The sequence below is a fragment of the Aedes aegypti genome, chromosome 2 (assembly GCF_002204515.2).
Source record: "Aedes aegypti strain LVP_AGWG chromosome 2, AaegL5.0 Primary Assembly, whole genome shotgun sequence".
NCBI classification, from domain to species: domain Eukaryota; kingdom Metazoa; phylum Arthropoda; class Insecta; order Diptera; family Culicidae; genus Aedes; species Aedes aegypti.
The window spans coordinates 211,786,622-211,805,449 of NC_035108.1; positions in this window are offsets into that span (position 1 = coordinate 211,786,622).

Below are 18,828 nucleotides of genomic sequence, written 5' to 3' on the forward strand. Positions count from 1 at the left end.
ACATTTTCATTACACGTTTAACTTCATGCGAAGTTTATTTGGTGGCCGTTTTGTCCTATATGGGAGGCACACTTGCCGCATAGTGCAGAACAATATCCTATTATGGATGATATTTAAGAAGCTCAAAAACTATTACTTTTTTAAGTTATTTTCTCTTTACATGGCACAGTGCTCATGAGATGATGAGAAACTAACATCATGAGGCTAAATTGGTGTGTTTGATCTGTTTTGGACGAAGTTAGAGAACAAATCGCCAAAGGTCATCTACTTGCCCCAAATTCTTCTTCCTCTCAGTCTCATGAAATTCTGACATTCTGCTTTCTAGTCATTCTGCATTTGTTGTTTTCGGTCTTTCGGGATCAGTTATGAGAAACCTACGATTTAAAACATGCTTGCTTATGAACTTATTGGAAGCTCTGCTGAACAACTTATCTTAGACACCATCTATTTAAGTAATCAGGATAATGAGAAACTAAATTTGCATGCTCATAAGCGCCACCTACAGGGTGTCCGCAAATTATCCGAACAGCAAAATATTGGAAAGATGATCTCGCATTGAAAACAATAAAAAATCAATGTCCATGTACCTTTTATAATACATCTATATGTTACAATACAACTTTAAAAAATTTCGAAATGATTGCTTGTTACTGAGATAGTCACATTTAAATTTTTCGGAGCCGTTTTTCCTGAGGACCGCTAGTCATACTGGTGATATCTTATAAACCTAAAAGAGATGAATCCAAACGTCCTATTATTATTTAAAATAATCTACAGGTTAGTGGCTTCAAGTTAGACTGGAAATAAAAAATTGTACGGTTCAAATCCAGTGAGTACTATGGACATTTCTCTACCGTCATAAAGCTCGGAAAACAGCACCCTTTAAGACACCTCAATACCTTTGGGTTGATTTTGCAATTATTTGAAATCGAAAATGTGTCAAACTTTCTTCTTAAGAATATAATAAGCCAATGTGTAAAACCATGCAAGAATATTGAATTTATTAGGCTTGATTGTAAGAGCCATGTCTTTAAAGTTTGTACGGATAATTTGCGGACACCCTGTACTAGAAATTTTACACTTTTTTATACTTCTTTATGATTGATTGGCCATGATCTACTGAACAACTTTATAGGAGATGCCATCCTGCTAAGTAGTCAGGATAATGAGATATTTGAACATCAAATCTTACATGCTCACCACTGGTGACACAATTCCGTGTCAAGAGGATTATCGTTTGTCAGCTCTTGAATTAGCGAACAACTTAGTCGAAGACGTCAACAACTGGGCCCTCCTCAAAGTAATTCCGGGGTAATTTTCGAAGGTTCCGGGAAGCAAAGGGTCTTAGTCTGAATCATTCAATAATTCTTGTACAGTTCTTATGCAGAGATGGTGGGGCTTTGCATATTTTTTATTAAACATTATATTTTGCGTGTATAAGTGAAATTTTTTAGGCCTATTCAAATTTGGCTGAATTAAAAATTGTATTTTCAAAATGCTCGGAGAAAACCACGAAGGGGTTTGTGGTTTAAGAACAGCCACACACCTGTAGATCTAAAGACAATTTTGAAGCCTAGTCGAAGCCAGAACAACTGGAACAGAATTGTATGAGCTTGTTTGAGAGAAAACCTTATTTCTCATAGCTAAGAGATAACAGCAGTTGATCTCAAGACTTTAATTTTCAATCGCTCTGACGAGCTGCGTGGCCAAACTCATGGAAAGGATGGCAAACCGTAGACTGATAGAGCACCTCGTGGAGAAGAAAAAGCTGGACCATCGGCAGCATGCCTTCCGACCAGGGTACGGCACTGGCACTTATCTGGCCTCTCTCGGCCAAATCTTAGACGATGCTCAGAAGAATGGCGAGCACGCGGAAATGGCAGCACTTGATCTGGCCAAGGCCTATAACCGAGCGTGGACACCCGGAGTGCTTGACAAACTAGCCCGCTGGGGAATAACAGGTAACATGCTTTTGTTTGTCAAGAACTTCCTTGACGGGCGATCATTCCAAGTTGTTGTGGGAAACCACAAATCCAAGGTAGTGAGAGAAGAAACTGGCGTACCACAGGGATCAGTGCTAGCGGTTACCCTGTTCCTAGTGGCAATGAGCGGCGTATTCTTGGCGCTCCCAAAGGGGATCTTCATCTTACTATATGCCGACGACATACTATTAATCGTTACAGGGAAACACCCCAAGAGCATCCGACGCAAGCTGCAGGCTGCGGTATCGGCTGTGACCAAGTGGGCACAGGACGCCGGTTTCGACATCGCCGCGGAAAAGTGTGCAAGGCTGCACGTGTGCCAAACCAGACACAAGTAGGCTTACCAGATGGTATCCCTTGGGAGGACATGTCCTCCTTTTTGATCATGTGTCCTCCCGTCCTCCCTTAGACTGAAAATGTCCTCCTTTTTCAAAGTGAGCAAATATAATATTTGATAGCCATTCACATCTTTTCCTTCTGTATTTGTTAATTTTTTTTTTTAATATTTCTGTCTTGAATAAACTTTGTTGAAGATGCTGTTGTTCTTATTAAAAAGCGAGATGTTTTCAGATTTTTTTATTTTGTTTTTATTTTTGTGAGATTACACTACTTTTGAATTGTTTTCGGAGTATTGTTGATATGCTTATACTTTATAACTTCGAACTCAAGCACACCTAATACAGTTACCCTTACTGTATCGTTATCCAGAATGTTAAAACCCCGAGAGTACTCTTATCCTGAATTTCTGTAAAAATATATGGCTAGTGAATTATTTGGGGTTAAAGTCAATTCTGAAATCAGTTGGGTGCGATAATATCTGATTTTATACGGGTTGCTAGGATTTGGGATATTGCAGAAGAATCAATGGCATCTGCGTCAGCTTACTAAACAGAAGGCCATGATTTCAATCCAATGACCATATTTTACAGAAAAAAACGTTGTTGCAAGGACGTAGCCAGAGCATTTCTCAATTTTGTAAAAAAAATCAATGTCCTCCTTTTTCAAAGCCAATCACACTAAATGTCCTCCTTTCTTAAATTTCCATCTGGTAAGCCTAGACACAAGCCACCACAAAAACCAATCACGGTCAATGGCAGACCAATGCCAACAAGAAAAACCGTCAAAGTCCTCGGTGTGAACATCGATCGGTACTTGACATTCCGCACTCACTTCGACCGTGTCAAAGAGGCCTGCAAAAACCGGGTGAGACTGATCGCCATAATCAACAGTCGACTCCTTTACGGAATTGAGCTAACCTGCCGAACATTTGACACAATGGTGTCCTGCCTGTCTCCGACATATAACAGTACTGTGAGAACACTATCGGGCCTACTTCCTTCAACTCCGGCCGCCGCCGCTTGCGCAGAAGCCGGTATACTTCCTTTCCGCTACAAGGCAGCGATGACAATTTGCAAACGTGCAGTCAGCTATCTGGAGCGCACGGAGGGCGACGGGCAGGTTTGCTTTCTCGAAGAGCAGGCCAACTATGCCCTGAGAGCTGTGGCCGGTTCCACGCTTCCCCCGGTGGCCGGGCTCCACCGTGTAGGACCGAGAAGCTGGAAGGCCAGAGAGATCACCTTCGACTCCACGATCAAGTCCCAATTCAGAAGAGGCGCAACCCCTGCAGCGGTTAAAACATGCTTCCGGCAAATATTGGAGGAACGATACAGTGACACCGAAGTACGCTACACGGATGGTTCCAAGCTAGCGGGCCGAGTGGGCATTGGTATCCACGGCACTAGCTTAGATCTAGCATACCGTCTGCCAGAACAGTGTTCTGTGTTTTCCGCCGAAGCAGCAGCAATCTTCCTTGCGGTCACTAAGGATAACCAGGCTCCGGTCCTTATTGTGAGTGACTCTGCTAGCGCCCTGTCAGCAATTGGATCATGTACCAACAGGCACCCCTACATTCAGGCCACGCAGACTAAACTGGACAACACAAGCGGACCAATAACGTTCATGTGGGTACCCGGTCACTGCGACATAATCGGCAACGAGCGAGCCGACGCACTGGCTAGCCTCGGTCGGCAAAGCCGTTTTCGAACAAATGAAGTCCCGGGTGAAGACATCAAGGTCTGGGTAAAAACCACTATATGGAATGCATGGGCGACTGAGTGGACGCGTGACAGATCCTCCTTCCTTCGACAAATCAAGCCGGACGTCTTACCGTGGACGGACGTGCGTGACTGGAGAGAGCAAAGGGTCCTAACGCGCCTGAGAACAGGCCACACTCGAGCAACCCACAACATGGGGGACGGCAGGAATTTCCGGAAGTTTTGCGAGACTTGTAACACCAGGAACAGCGTCGAGCACATCATCAGCAACTGCCCTATCTACGAATACCCCAGAAGGCAGTACGACATAACATCCACCAGCCGAGCGCTTCAAAATGACCCCGCCTGCGAGAGAATCCTACTTAACTTCCTCAAGGAAGCAGGTATCTTCAACGAGCTTTGACGAACTTTGACGAGTTCGAAGAATACAGTCAAACACCCCACTGGACAACGGACACGGACACGAAAATGGCACTGAAACGGTAACACAAAAACAGGAAACGAATGATTTACGATGAAGACCTACGATGGAACAAAAAACGGACTGAGATTTGGATTACGTTTAAAATTGTACAGCAACATTGGTGAGAGATACCCCTCGGGTACACTCATTTTTTCTTTTTTTTCTTTTCTTTATTTTTTTTTCACCGAGATGAGCCAGCCTCGGGCTGCAAATCTCGTTAATAAAGATAATAATAATAATAACTTTAATTTTGTTCAAGTCTGCTTAAATAAAACTCTTATTCATGAACATTACAGAAATAACTGATTACCCTTGTAGATCCGAAGGCATGTCTTTGAACTGGAAATTAAAAAAAAAATTATCTGTAAAAAAAAAGGTTCAAAGTATACACAATGTACACCTTTTTTCATGTATCATGAACATTGTTATGTTAATTTGTATTATATGTAATGTAATCTTACAGAGTCTTGCTGAATTTAAAGGCATATCGTTAAAATATGCATGATTCAACATGTCACAAAATCTTACTCACATGAGTTTTTGCATTAAGTTTGAGTCGTGTTTCACATGCACATTCCAATTTCCATTTATAAAAAATCACATCCGTATGGTTCTTACATCCGTGCATATGAATCAACCAACGTATGTCAAAAGTAAGGAAAAACCAAAAGCATAAAATCGCTGTGAAAGGTTATGCACAGACTAACTGCAAGCGAAACTGTAGCCAAGCCACACACACAACTCCAATCAACTCAACTCTGTTCTGGTTGGCAGTCCCAGCCGTGCTAAACCTCGAGCAGAGCTTAGTTTCGGCGATTGCTGAAACATGAATGAATGGACCGAACTCGTGAAAACCACCGTGCACACCTTGTGCTGGCCAGTTCACGTAGCTAGGGAAGACCGGGTAATATGCGCCCATTAAAGAAAAAAATATTTTTAACTGTGAATTTTGACAATCGTGTTATTCTAATCTTTAGGTTTATCGGAAGGTTGTATAAACAAGTTCTGCTTATTCGTATCTGCATGACGTCCACAATGGGACAGAGCCTGCTCCTCAGCTTAGTGTTCAATGAGCACTTTGAAGTTATTAACTGAGAACTTTCTTTGCCAAAGTTGCCATTTTCGCATAGGTATATCGTACTGCATCCTGCATGTAGAATGATACTCTATGCCCAGGGTAATCAAGGAAATTCCCATTACGAAAAGATCCTGGACCGACTGGGAATCGAACAAGTTCATAATTACTAAATACAGTCATTTGGTTGAGGCAATCATATACAAGAAATTAAATTTAAAACAGATGAAACCATAGACAATGATTTTTCGTTCCAATCAGATTTTTTGTGGCAAAACCTGTTTTTTTTTCAAATTCTGATGTATGTAACAAATATTAAGCAGTTCTTTGTTTCGTTTAAGTTTTGGGGTTTTGCGACATAATTTAAACTTCACCGATGGTTTCTGAGCCACCGTTAAGGTGAAGATGAATCGAAGCCAAACCTCGAATTTTCAAGAGAACGGATCTGGAGAACCAAATTTCCGTTTAAGCTGAAAACTTAATCGATTGGTCACTAGCTGGTGGTGACCAATCGATTAGGTTTTCAGCTCAAACGGGTGTTTGGTTCTCCAGATCCGGGCTCTTGAAAATTTGAACTTTGGCTTCGATTTATCTTCACCATATGCACGGTGCAATTTGCCTCACGTCATTTACTCCTAAGGTTGCCAAAATTCTTTTGATTTTTTCAATTGTTAAATTAATTGTTAATTAAAAAATGATTTTCCGTGAGAAGTATGAAATAATATAATTTGACTAAAATACCTGTTATCATGGAAATATCTCGATGGCACGGTTTATCCCTACGGCGCATTTTACACCTACTTTCACTACAACAACCTGCACCAACTCGATCTGGGCTCTCATATGATAAGTCACTTGCGACCGAAATGGTCATACTTACCAGCATTAAAAGCCTAACTGCTGCTATACGACTCGGCGAGTTGCGGTGAGAGTACATTGCGCTGATGCTCGATTCTCTGTTCCGATGTGTGAATTTAGTTCGTTGATTGCCTTACATGAGTTGAAGGTATTGACAATGGAACCACTCGCTGGCAAATTGTTTTGCGTGCAGCTACCGTTTGATTGGCATTTCGGTATGAAAATAAATGTTACTGCATTGAAGCCCAGTATGCGGTCCAGTTTGGTTACTAAGCAGTCCCAACACGCTAACATGAAAGTATCCATTAATGGGTAAAATGGTACCCATTTTCAAGGAAAGTAGATTAACTCATTTAAATAGTAAAGTCCATTTACCCATTGAAGAGTATTCCTTTCGAACTTCGAATAATGGGTATTTTAGACTTTTAGCCTCTCGTATGAACATTAGTAATAAAACCTCATTATCTTATGAGTAATGTTGCATATTGAGGTTATGGCAAGAGTTTTGGATTTAAAAATAATCAAAAATTATACAATTAATTCAACGAATTACACTTATTTCTCATAGCTCATGAAACATCTAACAAAAAATTAGGTTTAAGCATGTAGGAAACCATCGAGCACACAACACAAAAGCACTACGGGAATCGCTGCAGCCGGCAATGAACTCAGTTAGTTACCTTGGAGTCATTTAAACAATCTAGAACGAGAAAACCGATTATTCTTGTATCAACTTACTGGAAATTAAAGCGGACAATTTTCACTTACGTGTCGAAAAATACTTCTTCTTGTCCATAATTCTCGAACAATCAATATTAATTTTTCATTCATCGAACAACAAAAATCAAACCTGAAAAATGGCGTTTTTGGTTGCAAACTAACATGTTCACTCATACCCATTAATAGTACCAGTAAGGGTACTTCATAATGAGATTTAAATAACCTTTTTATGTCACTGGAATGTACCCTTTTTCTGACAATTCCATACTGGCCGTAAAAATGGGTACAAGAAACTCATTCAATGGATACTTTCATGTTAGCGTGTGTGTTTCGAAGTTGAAAATTCTGTTAGTTGCAGTGACTGCTGCGCTTATATTTCGAGACATGGACGAATAACCGTCGTAATTGGATTTATCTTGCGGCAGACAATATATTCATTTAAATATATTTGACGCAAACTGAATAATTTTTATAAGTATAGTGTGGCTTACTTCATCAAACAAATTCAGCAGATATTCTTTTCAAATAGTTCTAGGGATATAAGTTCAATACAAGTTACAGCCTGAAATCACCAATCAAGAATCCCTTATCCCCCTATTTACCCCTATACGAAATACAGCTATATATAACTCAACGCTCACTCAATTTATGAAGATATTCAAGTGACATAGACCAAAATGGAATCGTTCATCAATGACGAAGATTTTGCAACAATTTTGCGATTCCTCTCCCTCTTCGCTACTTGTTTTTCCAAATCTAAAACAAGTTGGACTAAAAATCAAAATCGAAACTTCTCCAACGCCATTTATGGATGGCTGGCATCTACCTACGCGTGAAACATTACCCATATTTTGGTAAGCAATGCGTGGAATCCCGTCAGAAAATGCAAACACACAATCGCTTTGATCAGAAAATCAGCGAACCCATCAAAGTTCTAGGGAGCTAGGGAAAAGTGCATCGAACACGTGGATTGGCAATTGCTCATACTCAAGCAACCCCACTTGAACTTAACGTTCACACTATCATCATCAAACGGGGTTAATTCGAGCGTATGCATGTTGCACAATTTTAGCATAATTATCGGTAATTGTTGCAGCGTGGGATGGTGCCGTGCCCTATTAGTCTTTTCGCATGTTTACAACGCTGGCACAATTAGCATTAGCAATGGTGGTGGTTCGGCTTCTGGCGGACTAGTCGGAGAAGATTTCAACCCGATGCGACCATTAGTAGTGAATAAGTACCGTAAAGCAGAGGGAAATTTATCACTATATTAGGTACAACTATTTGTTCTAATATCCTTAAAAATTCATATACTTTTAAAACAATTTCAACATAATCAGTACTTTGTTGCTCTGTATCAACTAACGTCATTGATTTTTATGCAATAACATTCAACATTTCATAGCTTTCACTAAAAAATGGAAAATGACACTTTGTGGCGGAATAGATTACTAAATAACAAAATTGTAAATTAAATAAAAATACTATTCTTCTAATTTTAGGTCCCCAGATTCTGAAAATGATGTCGAAATTCTTACATCTCGCGTATTTGGCCATTTCATTGCACATGTTTTGAAAATAGCGTTCAAACCTAAATGTAGGCAATTTGTCACGTTTTTCAGGAATAAACGTTTTTATGCTTGAATAAAAACATACTTGGCTGTATCATCTCAAAAATGGATTCAGTAGTTCACACCTAGGCTTCTTCTTCTTCTTCTTGGCATTACGTCCTCACTGGGACAAAGCCTGCTTCTCAGCTTAGTGTTTAATTAGCACTTCCACAGTTATTCACTGAGAGCTTTCTTTGCCAAAGTTGCCATTTTCGCATTCGTATATCGTGTGGCAGGTACGATGATACTCTATGCCTAGGGAAGTCAAGGAAATTTCCATAACGAAAAAATCCTGGACCGACCGGAAATCGAACCCAGACACCTTCAGCATGGCTTTGCTTTGTAGCCGCGGACTCTAACCACTCGGCTAAGGAAGGTCCCACATCTAAGCTTACATAACATATTAAACTATCAAAGTTTGCATGTAAACTTGTTTTTGTACTGATTTCTCCTACAATATTGCTCACACCTTCACAACAATGAATACTCGCGAAATATTACTAAAGGCTCTATGTACAAATGAGAGGCTCTCTTTGTTTACTTTCTCTTTGATCTATAACTGAGTCACTTTAACCTCTTCTGTTGCGTTTTTTGAAGGAAACGCAAGTCAAGGAAAATGCATTTCGATCTGTAGTGAAACACTTCCCAAAAGTTTTAGTATTCCACTGTTATAATCGAAAGAGCGCGAGAGAGGAAAGAATCTCTCATTTGTACATAGGTCCTTTAGTAATGTTTCGCGTATTTTACTTCTATGCAAAACTAACTTAATTAAAAAAAGAAGCATTTAAAAATCATCAATAAATAACTATGAACTAGTAAACATGGAATTTCTATAATGCCAAGAAATCATTCAGCATTCTTAGCAGGAAATTATATTTTGTACTGAATTGGTCACATTTGCCCTAGTGTTCAATTTCACTCTAGATTACGGTACCTATCGTTTGTTGCTGATGGAGCGGGCTATTTCTACTTGGCAATATTGAGCGACGGTGTTGCAATATCGGCTCCAAACCAACAACTGTAGTCCACGCTGTATTTTTTTTTTTTATAGAGTATTTTTGAAGTACTTTTTGGTCTCAATGTTGAAAAATAAAAATAAAAAATACAAATTAAAATAATGTAGTTTTTTTTCTAAGATTTGTCATGTACAGTAACGGAACATCATAATGACAAGGTAATTCTAGCTGATTATATGGTGGGTCTGGTACTAGACAGAACAGCGCCTTTATTTTTTACTAGCGCTGCGACTATATTTCTCACATAGGACAATGAAATATATGAAAATGAAACAAAAGGTTTCAATTGACGTAAAAATACTTTATTTTTTCTTTACTTTATTCAATAATAATGACAGTTAGTAATGCAACTAGGGCTTATGTACAAATTTCATAACGCTGAAGGAAGTAAGTGGGTGTCCTCACAATGTTACTACTCATACAAAATTTGTAGAATATTCATACAAAAAGCGTTACGAAAGGGTAAGTGGGTGTCATAAATGGTCATTTCCAGTTTTATGAAATAAATTAATGAGCCCCTATAGGTACGTGGGGGATAGCCGTAGCGGTAAACGCACAGCTATTCAGTAAGACCTAGCTGAGGGTCGTGGGTTCGAATCCCACCAGTCGAGGATCTTTTTGGGTTGGAAATTTTCTCGACTTCCCTGGGCATAGAGTATCTTCGTACCTGCCACACGATATACACATGCAAAAATGGTCAATTGGCATAGTAAGCTCTCAGTTAATAACTGTGGAAGTGCTCATAAGAACACTAAGCTGAAAAGCAGGCTCTGTCCCAGTTAGGACGTAACGCCAGAAAGAAAAACGTACAATACATCTACAATACAATAGAAACAAAACGTCTACTAGAGGAGGTTAAATTTTTTTCTTCCTCTTCTTTCTGGCTTAACATGTCTATTGGGACAAAGCCTGCTTCTCAGCTTAGTGTTCTTTTCTTAGGAGCACTTCCACAATTTTTAACTTAGAGCTTTCTTTGCCAATTGATCTATTTTCCGTTTGTAAATTGTGTGGCAGGTACAAACATACTCTATGCCCTGGTAAGTTGAGGAAATTTCCACTACGAAAAGATTCTCGACCGGTGGGCTTCAAACCCACGACCCTCATCTTGGTCTTGCTGAAAAGCTGCACGTTTACCGCTTCGGCTAAACTAAAATATTTTTGAACAAAATCAAAATCATGTGAGCATTTGACCTTCATGACAAAAAATATTTTGCGACGATTCATAGCCAAACAGCTCACTAGTGGAAAACATGTAACATTGTACAATAATTGAATTATTAATTTCATATAAGGTTCGGGTTTAAAGCAAGCTATTGACATGGATGCAGACACCATCTTCTATGATGACAGAGGTTCCGATTGGCTTGTCGTTTTTACACTGAAAATACGTTTTGTTTCATATGATGACATCGTTCTTTTAGACTACGAAAGCATTCTTGTGTTCTACAATGGAACAATGCTTTAGCATGTAACCAACTTCGAATAAAAATCAATCTTCAAGTTAAGGTTCTGTTTAAAAATGATCATTTTCTAAAACTGAAAAAGCACTTTTCTTCCGATCAAGCGACAATATAAAAAATGCAAGATCTTCCTTTTTCATAATTGACTAAATAATTAAACGAACGTTATTATTTTTTTACATATTTGGTCCGTTAAGAAGAAAATTGCTTTTTTCAATTTTGAAAAACTACTAATTCTCAATATGTAGAACCTTAAAAAAAACAATTGTTATATTGCACCACCCGCTGCGAACTGGACCATTATACATTTTGCCTTATTAATGATGGAACGATTATTGCAGTACGAATACTTTATGTATCGTTTCAGCATCATATCTCATCCACGCGTCGATAAACGAGAGGTATACGCACGGTCCTATCAATCCCAAGGTTCTTGGTTCAATTTCAGGTTGCCGCGAAATTTTTATTGAATTCAGATTTTGGTTTCATAAGGCACATTTATGTTGAAATTCATTACTTGAAGTGAATTTCCCTCAGTGCAAGCATTTGGTAATTAGTTCGTATATTTCGTAGTTAGAATGAATATTGAAACACAATATGCGAATCTTTCATAAAACATTCACAAGTATTTGAAGCTTTCAAGCATTTGATGACATAAGTTGGTGGGTAAGGGGGATCCTAGAAGGGCATCTAAGATCTAGCTTAAGCGCCAGATGATATTATTCATCTGCTAGAACGCAAGATCTGTTTTGCCCTGCTAGCCAAATTTTCCCCAACGCTTCCTATGAATCCGCCTTAATATAATTCCCAACAACCTTCCAGAAAACTCCGTTCCCAAGCAGGTGAAATATCTTCCAAAATTTCAGTAATTCAAATCTACTTATTCCTTAGTATTTCCAAAAGTTTTATTTAACATTTTATGCGCGTTTGTTGAATATCAACTTAAAGTAATTTTTATTGCTTTGTTGGCTATTCCTTTAAAAACAGAGAAATAATTTAAAAACTATTTTCATTTATAAGCCGAGGATTTCATGGAGTAAATCAAATTTTGCCTAACGCTATCTGTGAACGGATCCGTTTGTGGTGATAATTTAAATCTATCTAATCTGAGTCGTGACGTCACTCTTTTGAGTTGTAATAAAATCTTGAGAACGTGAGTTTCTTCTCATTAGCTTATTTCCTACTAATACAAACCGAGATCATTTCTTCAGAGATTGGTGTAAGGGGCTGTCCATTAATTACGTAAGACAACTTTAGCGGTTTTTCAACCCCCCTCCCCCCTTGGTAAGATTTTTTGTATGAAAACCAAAAATAATTTGTATGGCGCGTAAGAAATCGTCAACCCCCCCTCCCCCCATAAACCCTTACGTAATTAATGGACCACCCCTAAGGGTGCTCATGCTCAATAAATTTGGTCGAAAGGGTCTTGTCTCGGTTAGTTACCTGGTCTAATGGCTAGCAGACGGTCTAGTGGCCGGCAACGGCTAGTTTTATTTAATAGTTTTTGGGTTCACATTCACGTACTTTTCAATCAAATTTTTTTCCGAACAACTTCACTCACGATTTTAGATGAACTGGTTTTAACCCTCAACTTATTTTTGTAAATAGTAGCATTCACTTAAAATAGGTTTTAATCACTTGAAATAAATTCACTTTATAACTTTATTCTTCGGCGGTCTGAACTGGAAAAGCTGGTAAAGATCTTGTCCAGACCTTCAGACCTCTGATTTTCTGAAATTTCTTTTTAATTCCAGTCCAAAACTTTATTGAAAGCATTGTTTTTATTTCAAATTTTCTTCCTATTGATCGGCTGAAAAATTTCGGCTATGAAACATTTTCACGAGACCCTGATTCGAGCAAGTACACTTGGTTGCCTACCTAATAGGCGCGAAATTATTTGCAATTTAGGGATGTCTATGAAACGACGATCGATCGATCGGGCCCAGATAGCCGTAGCGGTAAACGCGCAGCTATTCAGCAAGACCAAGCTGAGGGTCGTGGGTTCGAATCCCACCGGTCGAGGATCTTTTCGGATTGGAAATTTTCTCGATTCCCAGGGCATAAGAGTATCTTCGTACCTGCCACAGTATATCGTGTGCAAAAATGGTCATTGGCATAGTAAGCTCTCAGTTAATAACTGTGGAAGTGCTCATAAGAACACTAAGCTGAGAAGCAGGCTCTGTCCCAATGTGGACGTAACGCCAGAAAGAAGAAGATGAAACGACGATCAGACGCTCGTTTCAGGTGTATATTACAAAAGATGCGATAGACTGGGATGAAATACCATTTTTTTCTGTGGCACCATTTAGTTGGAGAAAACAACAAATTATTTTGCTTAGCAAACGATCAATTTTGAACTATGGTAGATGTACCGGATTTTGCCACCCCAAATTTTTACGATTCAAATTGTCATAAATAGCTTAGTGTTCATTAAATCACTTTAAAACACTAAGCTAATTTATAACTTTTTTTCCAAACATGTATTGACAGCTGTTGTTTAGCATATTGAGCGTATTTGCAAACACTATCAATTCATTTTAAATAAAAAAAATATTCCATAGGGTTGCGAATTCCGGTACACCTACCCTACTAAACAATCGGCTTCCAGTCAAGCCCGGAATTGGAAGGAGTGCCAAGGGGGCAAAGGCCCCGAGCCTCCCAATCAAGGAGATCCCCCGAAAGGTGAAAAAAGTAAAACACAATTTCATGAATGATTTAAATTTAAGATATGAATCCGATATGATTTCTAACAGAGATTTTATGACATAAGTTTATGTTATTTATAATTAGATGTAAAATCGATTCGATTTTTATTTGAATTTTTAAGTAAAAAATCCTTTAATTCGCTAATGAAAACAATCAAGATTACAGTCAACTCTCCACAACTCAATATTGAACACAAAACCAGTGCAAATGCGATCAAAGGAATCATCAAGGTAGACAGGAAAATCAACTTTTACTATGGTTGTCTAACTTGATATCGAGTTAAACATATCGAATAAAGGAGAGCTGACTGTGTATTGAAAAAAAACTTTAAAACTCTTCTCGGGATAATTTTGACACAGCAAACTGTCGCAGCATTCTGGAAAAAAATATGGACAAAATCACATTGCTCTATGTCCTGGAATGATATTGAAAAGACGAAGATACTCATTAGTTTATACATATTGTGATTTTACAATCAGAATACTGTTACTACTATTCTAATCTACATCTGAAATTGTACCGGAAATTCGATATTTCCATATGCTACTGTACTCTTTTGCATTTATGCCAAATTTTCAGAATTTGGCTTTGATATTTTCATGGTTTTGAGCATAAATTGCAATTAAGGACCTTTGAATTTACTATAACTTTGTTACAAATCCACAGAATTTGTTTAAATTATGCAACTTTAACTAAAAGCTTAGAACTTATCATAATTTTGACCCAAATCCACAGAATTCATGTGCAATTATGTTTCCCTGATCACTGAATTAGTAGCCCAAGGGTATAGATATTGAGTTTATTTTTTTATTATTTATATATTTATATATTACTAGTGGTCCCGGCAAACTTCGTCTTGCCATCAAGTAGGCTGTTGAAAATATGAATCGTCCCATACAAAATGACAGTTCCGTTCATTCGGGTTTCTCCGGCTTTCCCGGTAAGCATCCTGGAACTTTTACACACACAAACACGTCGGAACCCTTGATGAATAAAATGGAGAAAGAATCATCGAAATCCGTTGCCCCGTTCGTGAGCCATTTCGTGACATACAAACACCATTCCATTTTTATTTATATAGATTTATATTTTTTTCCCCTAAATTACTAGCTCAAGTGGATAGATATTAAGTTTTATTATGTATATATATTTTTTATTTTTATTAGTTTTATTCCAAACATCACATTAAATCTTATATCTCGTTGTTCTGTGTTAAAAAAGACTATCATCCTAATTTGGTAAACTATATTGAGTTTTTATCAACATTTTTTACAACATATTACATTTCATTTACCGTAGCAGTTCAGAATTTTTACAGGTGAGTTGATTTCACCTACTTACAAGAGAAAAAAAACGCTTACAATTTCCTTAATCTACATATCGCTAATATATACTAAAACGATAGGGTGGTCTTTTTGGTTTTCTCAAATTGGTGGATCCCTCGTACGCCAGCTAGTTAAACAGTTTGCGGAAAAGCCCATTTGATAAATCTTAGGTTATAAAAAAAACAACTAAACAATGGCAAACAGAAAGTACATTAGGAACTCCTGTGGAACGAAGAGAACGCGAACGTATTATGGCAAATTAGCACTTTGCTTGTAAGCTTGCTTCAACCGAAGAAACCAGTAGGTAGCTGAGAATGGTCCTCGGGGAGACTAGTGTATTCGATAGAATTTGAATAAACAAGAATGCAGATCCTGCGCACGGTGTTGAACATCTCGTCGACAAATAGTGCATGCATACATCAGAAATTGCACATGCAGCACGATACAACTGGTGCGCTTCTGTTCGGACGTGTTATGAAATTGGAAACCTAATCGTAGACTGGATAATGGGAAAGTGTATGTTATAATTTTCAAATGCAATGTATCATTTATCCAGCCAACGCTAATTCTACTTGTACTATGAAACTGTGTCACGGTATAACAGAAATAAACAGCATAAGAAAAATCTTTTAATTTCAAATGGATCTACCCAAGAAAAATCCTATGCCGATATCATAGCACGTAATTTGAACTCTTCCCAATTTCATATTATGAGTAGGGTGATCAAAGTAATTTGGACAGACCGTTACGTGTATATAATTTGGCCATTTACGGCAAAATCAAATGGAGGTGGCCAAATTATATACGCGTAACGCTCTGTCCAAAATACATAAAACACCCTAACCGTTCTAATTGTTTCAAACCAAACGGATAAAAAACCCTACCGCCACAGGTAACTCGTACTCCGCCTCTTCGTCTACCGAAAATTCCAATGGGAAATCATCAGATAATGTACCCACTTCGAGTGATATGTCTGCCTCTGATTTTAATTTTCTAACTGAACAATTGAATCTAATGATTGATGCAATGTTCAAAGCCACCACTATGACTGAAGCAGTCCAAGTTGGTGTAAAATTTACTAATTGGATTGCGTTTTTCTAATGGGTTGCTTTCAGGGTTGCTGAATCCATTGCCGTTTTCAAAAACATCATAGCACGTCTAGTTTTTGAGATATTAGCTGTTGAAAATGCAAAAAATGACTATTTTAGCCAACTTGCATGCAAGTTTGCCAGCTTGTGAGGCAATCTATTTGCTTAATTTGTCACAGAATTCAAACTTTATGTGTATAACAATACTTATCAACAAATTTTACAATACTTTCGATGCGGAAAAGTTATTTTTAGGTGGTTTAAAAGAGTATTGTATTTTCCCATATAAGAGAAACGAAGTATTTTGTATGGAGACAGCAAGCATGTTGTAAAAATCAGTTTAATCAAAATTTAATCGGGCAATTTCAACCGAATCACATCTAAAATGAAAGTTTAAGTCATATTATGCATGTTTGGTGGATTAGATCACAAAAAAGTTTGATAAATAATACCCTAAATTTTATGTAAACATCAATAAAACCAGTGTTTTATGCAACTGTGGCTACCTGTAACAAATAATTGTGACATGCTGGACCATTTCTGAGAATGGCATCAGATTCAGCAACCCAAAATCTACTAGAAACACCTAATTTGATTCTTGAGACACGCAAACATGTCATTTTTGTTACACTGTGTAATTTAAATATTTTAAATTGGAATGCTCGTTCTTTGAATGGTAAAGAGGACGAGCTGTTTAATTTTCTTACAGCTAATAACGCACATATAGCAGTAATGACTGAAACCTATTTGAAACCTGGATCCAAATTAAAAAGAAATCCAAACTATTTTGTTTATCGTAATGATCAAATTGATGGGGTATGTGTCATTCAAAAGCGTATAATCATCTTTTTTCTTCATTTGAAACTAAAGTTTTTGAAACTTTAGGTGTTTCTGTTGAAACACAGCTTGGTAAATATACTTTCATATGTTTGCCTATTTTTATCGGGGTCCAGATAGCCGTAGCGGTAAACGCGCAGCTATTTATTGGCATAGTAAGCTCTCAGTTACTAACTGTGGAAGTGCTCATAAGAACACTAAGCTGAGAAGCAGGCTCTGTCCCAGAGGGGACGTAACGCCAGCAAGAATAAGATATTTGCCTATTTGCCTTTTCAATGCTCTGAACAGCAAGTTAATTTGTTCCAAACTGATTTGTGAAAATTGACTCGCAATAAGTCAAAAAAATTGTCATTGGTGACTTTAATGCAAAGTAATTTCAACGGCAGAATTTTATTTGATGGGTACTTTTCGAAATATTTCTCAATTCAATACCCCGATGACTCGACTTGTGTGCCAAATGTAACAAATATGTAAAATGTCTCTATCCCTCATTAAAAGAAAATCAAAACTTTGTCTTAAGAACAAGCTTTTGACATTCAAACAAATTTTCAGGCCAGCCATGTTGTGTGCTGTAGCAATATGGAATAGGTGTTGTAATACCAGGAAGAAAGCTCTGCAGAGAATTCAAAATAAAATTTTGAAAATTATTCTGAAGCTTCCTCCCTGGTATAGTAACAAAGAGTTACGTAGAATATCCAATGTGGAAATATTGGAACAAATGTCAAATAAAATAATTAATAATTTCAGGCAAAAATCGTTACAATCCTTTATTGCCACGATTAATGCGTTATATATTTAGGTTAAGTTGGGTTAAGTGAATTAAAATTGTTTTTTTTTTCTCTTATAAGCAGGTGAAATCAACTCACCTGTAAAAAATCTGAACTGCTACGTCATTTGCATCATAGGTTCCCTAGGGGACACCCGGTGGTCCCAAAAGTGGCCAAATTAATTAAATTTCCATTCTGAGTCTACAGTTACTTCATTTACGACAAGGCATGAAGAAAGAGCCGTCGCATGATATGTTTTGGTGTAAAAAGAGAAATGTCCCCAATGACAAGTTCCTCCGGGAAATTCCGGTGGTCCCAAAAGTGGCCACTGTAGTCAAATATCCACTTAAGGTCTACAATAGCCCTATTTAGCACGAGACATGAAAAATGAACCGTCACACGAAATGTATTAAAGTTTAATTTCAATTGTCTCTAATGACAGGTTCCCTCGGGGACATCCGGTGGTCCCGGAAGTAGTCACTGTATTCAACTTTCCATTTTGAGTCTACAGTTTCCCTATTTACGACAAGATATGAAGAATGAGCCGTCGCATGATATGCTTTGGTGTCAAAATCGAAATGTCCCATATGCAAAGTTCCCCCCGGGGGAATTGGTGGCGCCATGAGTGGCCAAATCTGTTCAAGACTCATTTTCAATTTATAATAGGGTATTTTTATGATAAGCTAGGGAGAAAACAATATTGCGCGACATATTTTGAGTGAATAAATTGTTTGATCCCAATTCGGATCCACTACCGGCACTGATTCCGGGTAAATGGCCATATTTTGGTTGTTTCTGAACCGATCTTAATACTTGGCTCACCAATCGCTTCAGAATTTGATCTTCTATCTTCATGTGTAATAAAAT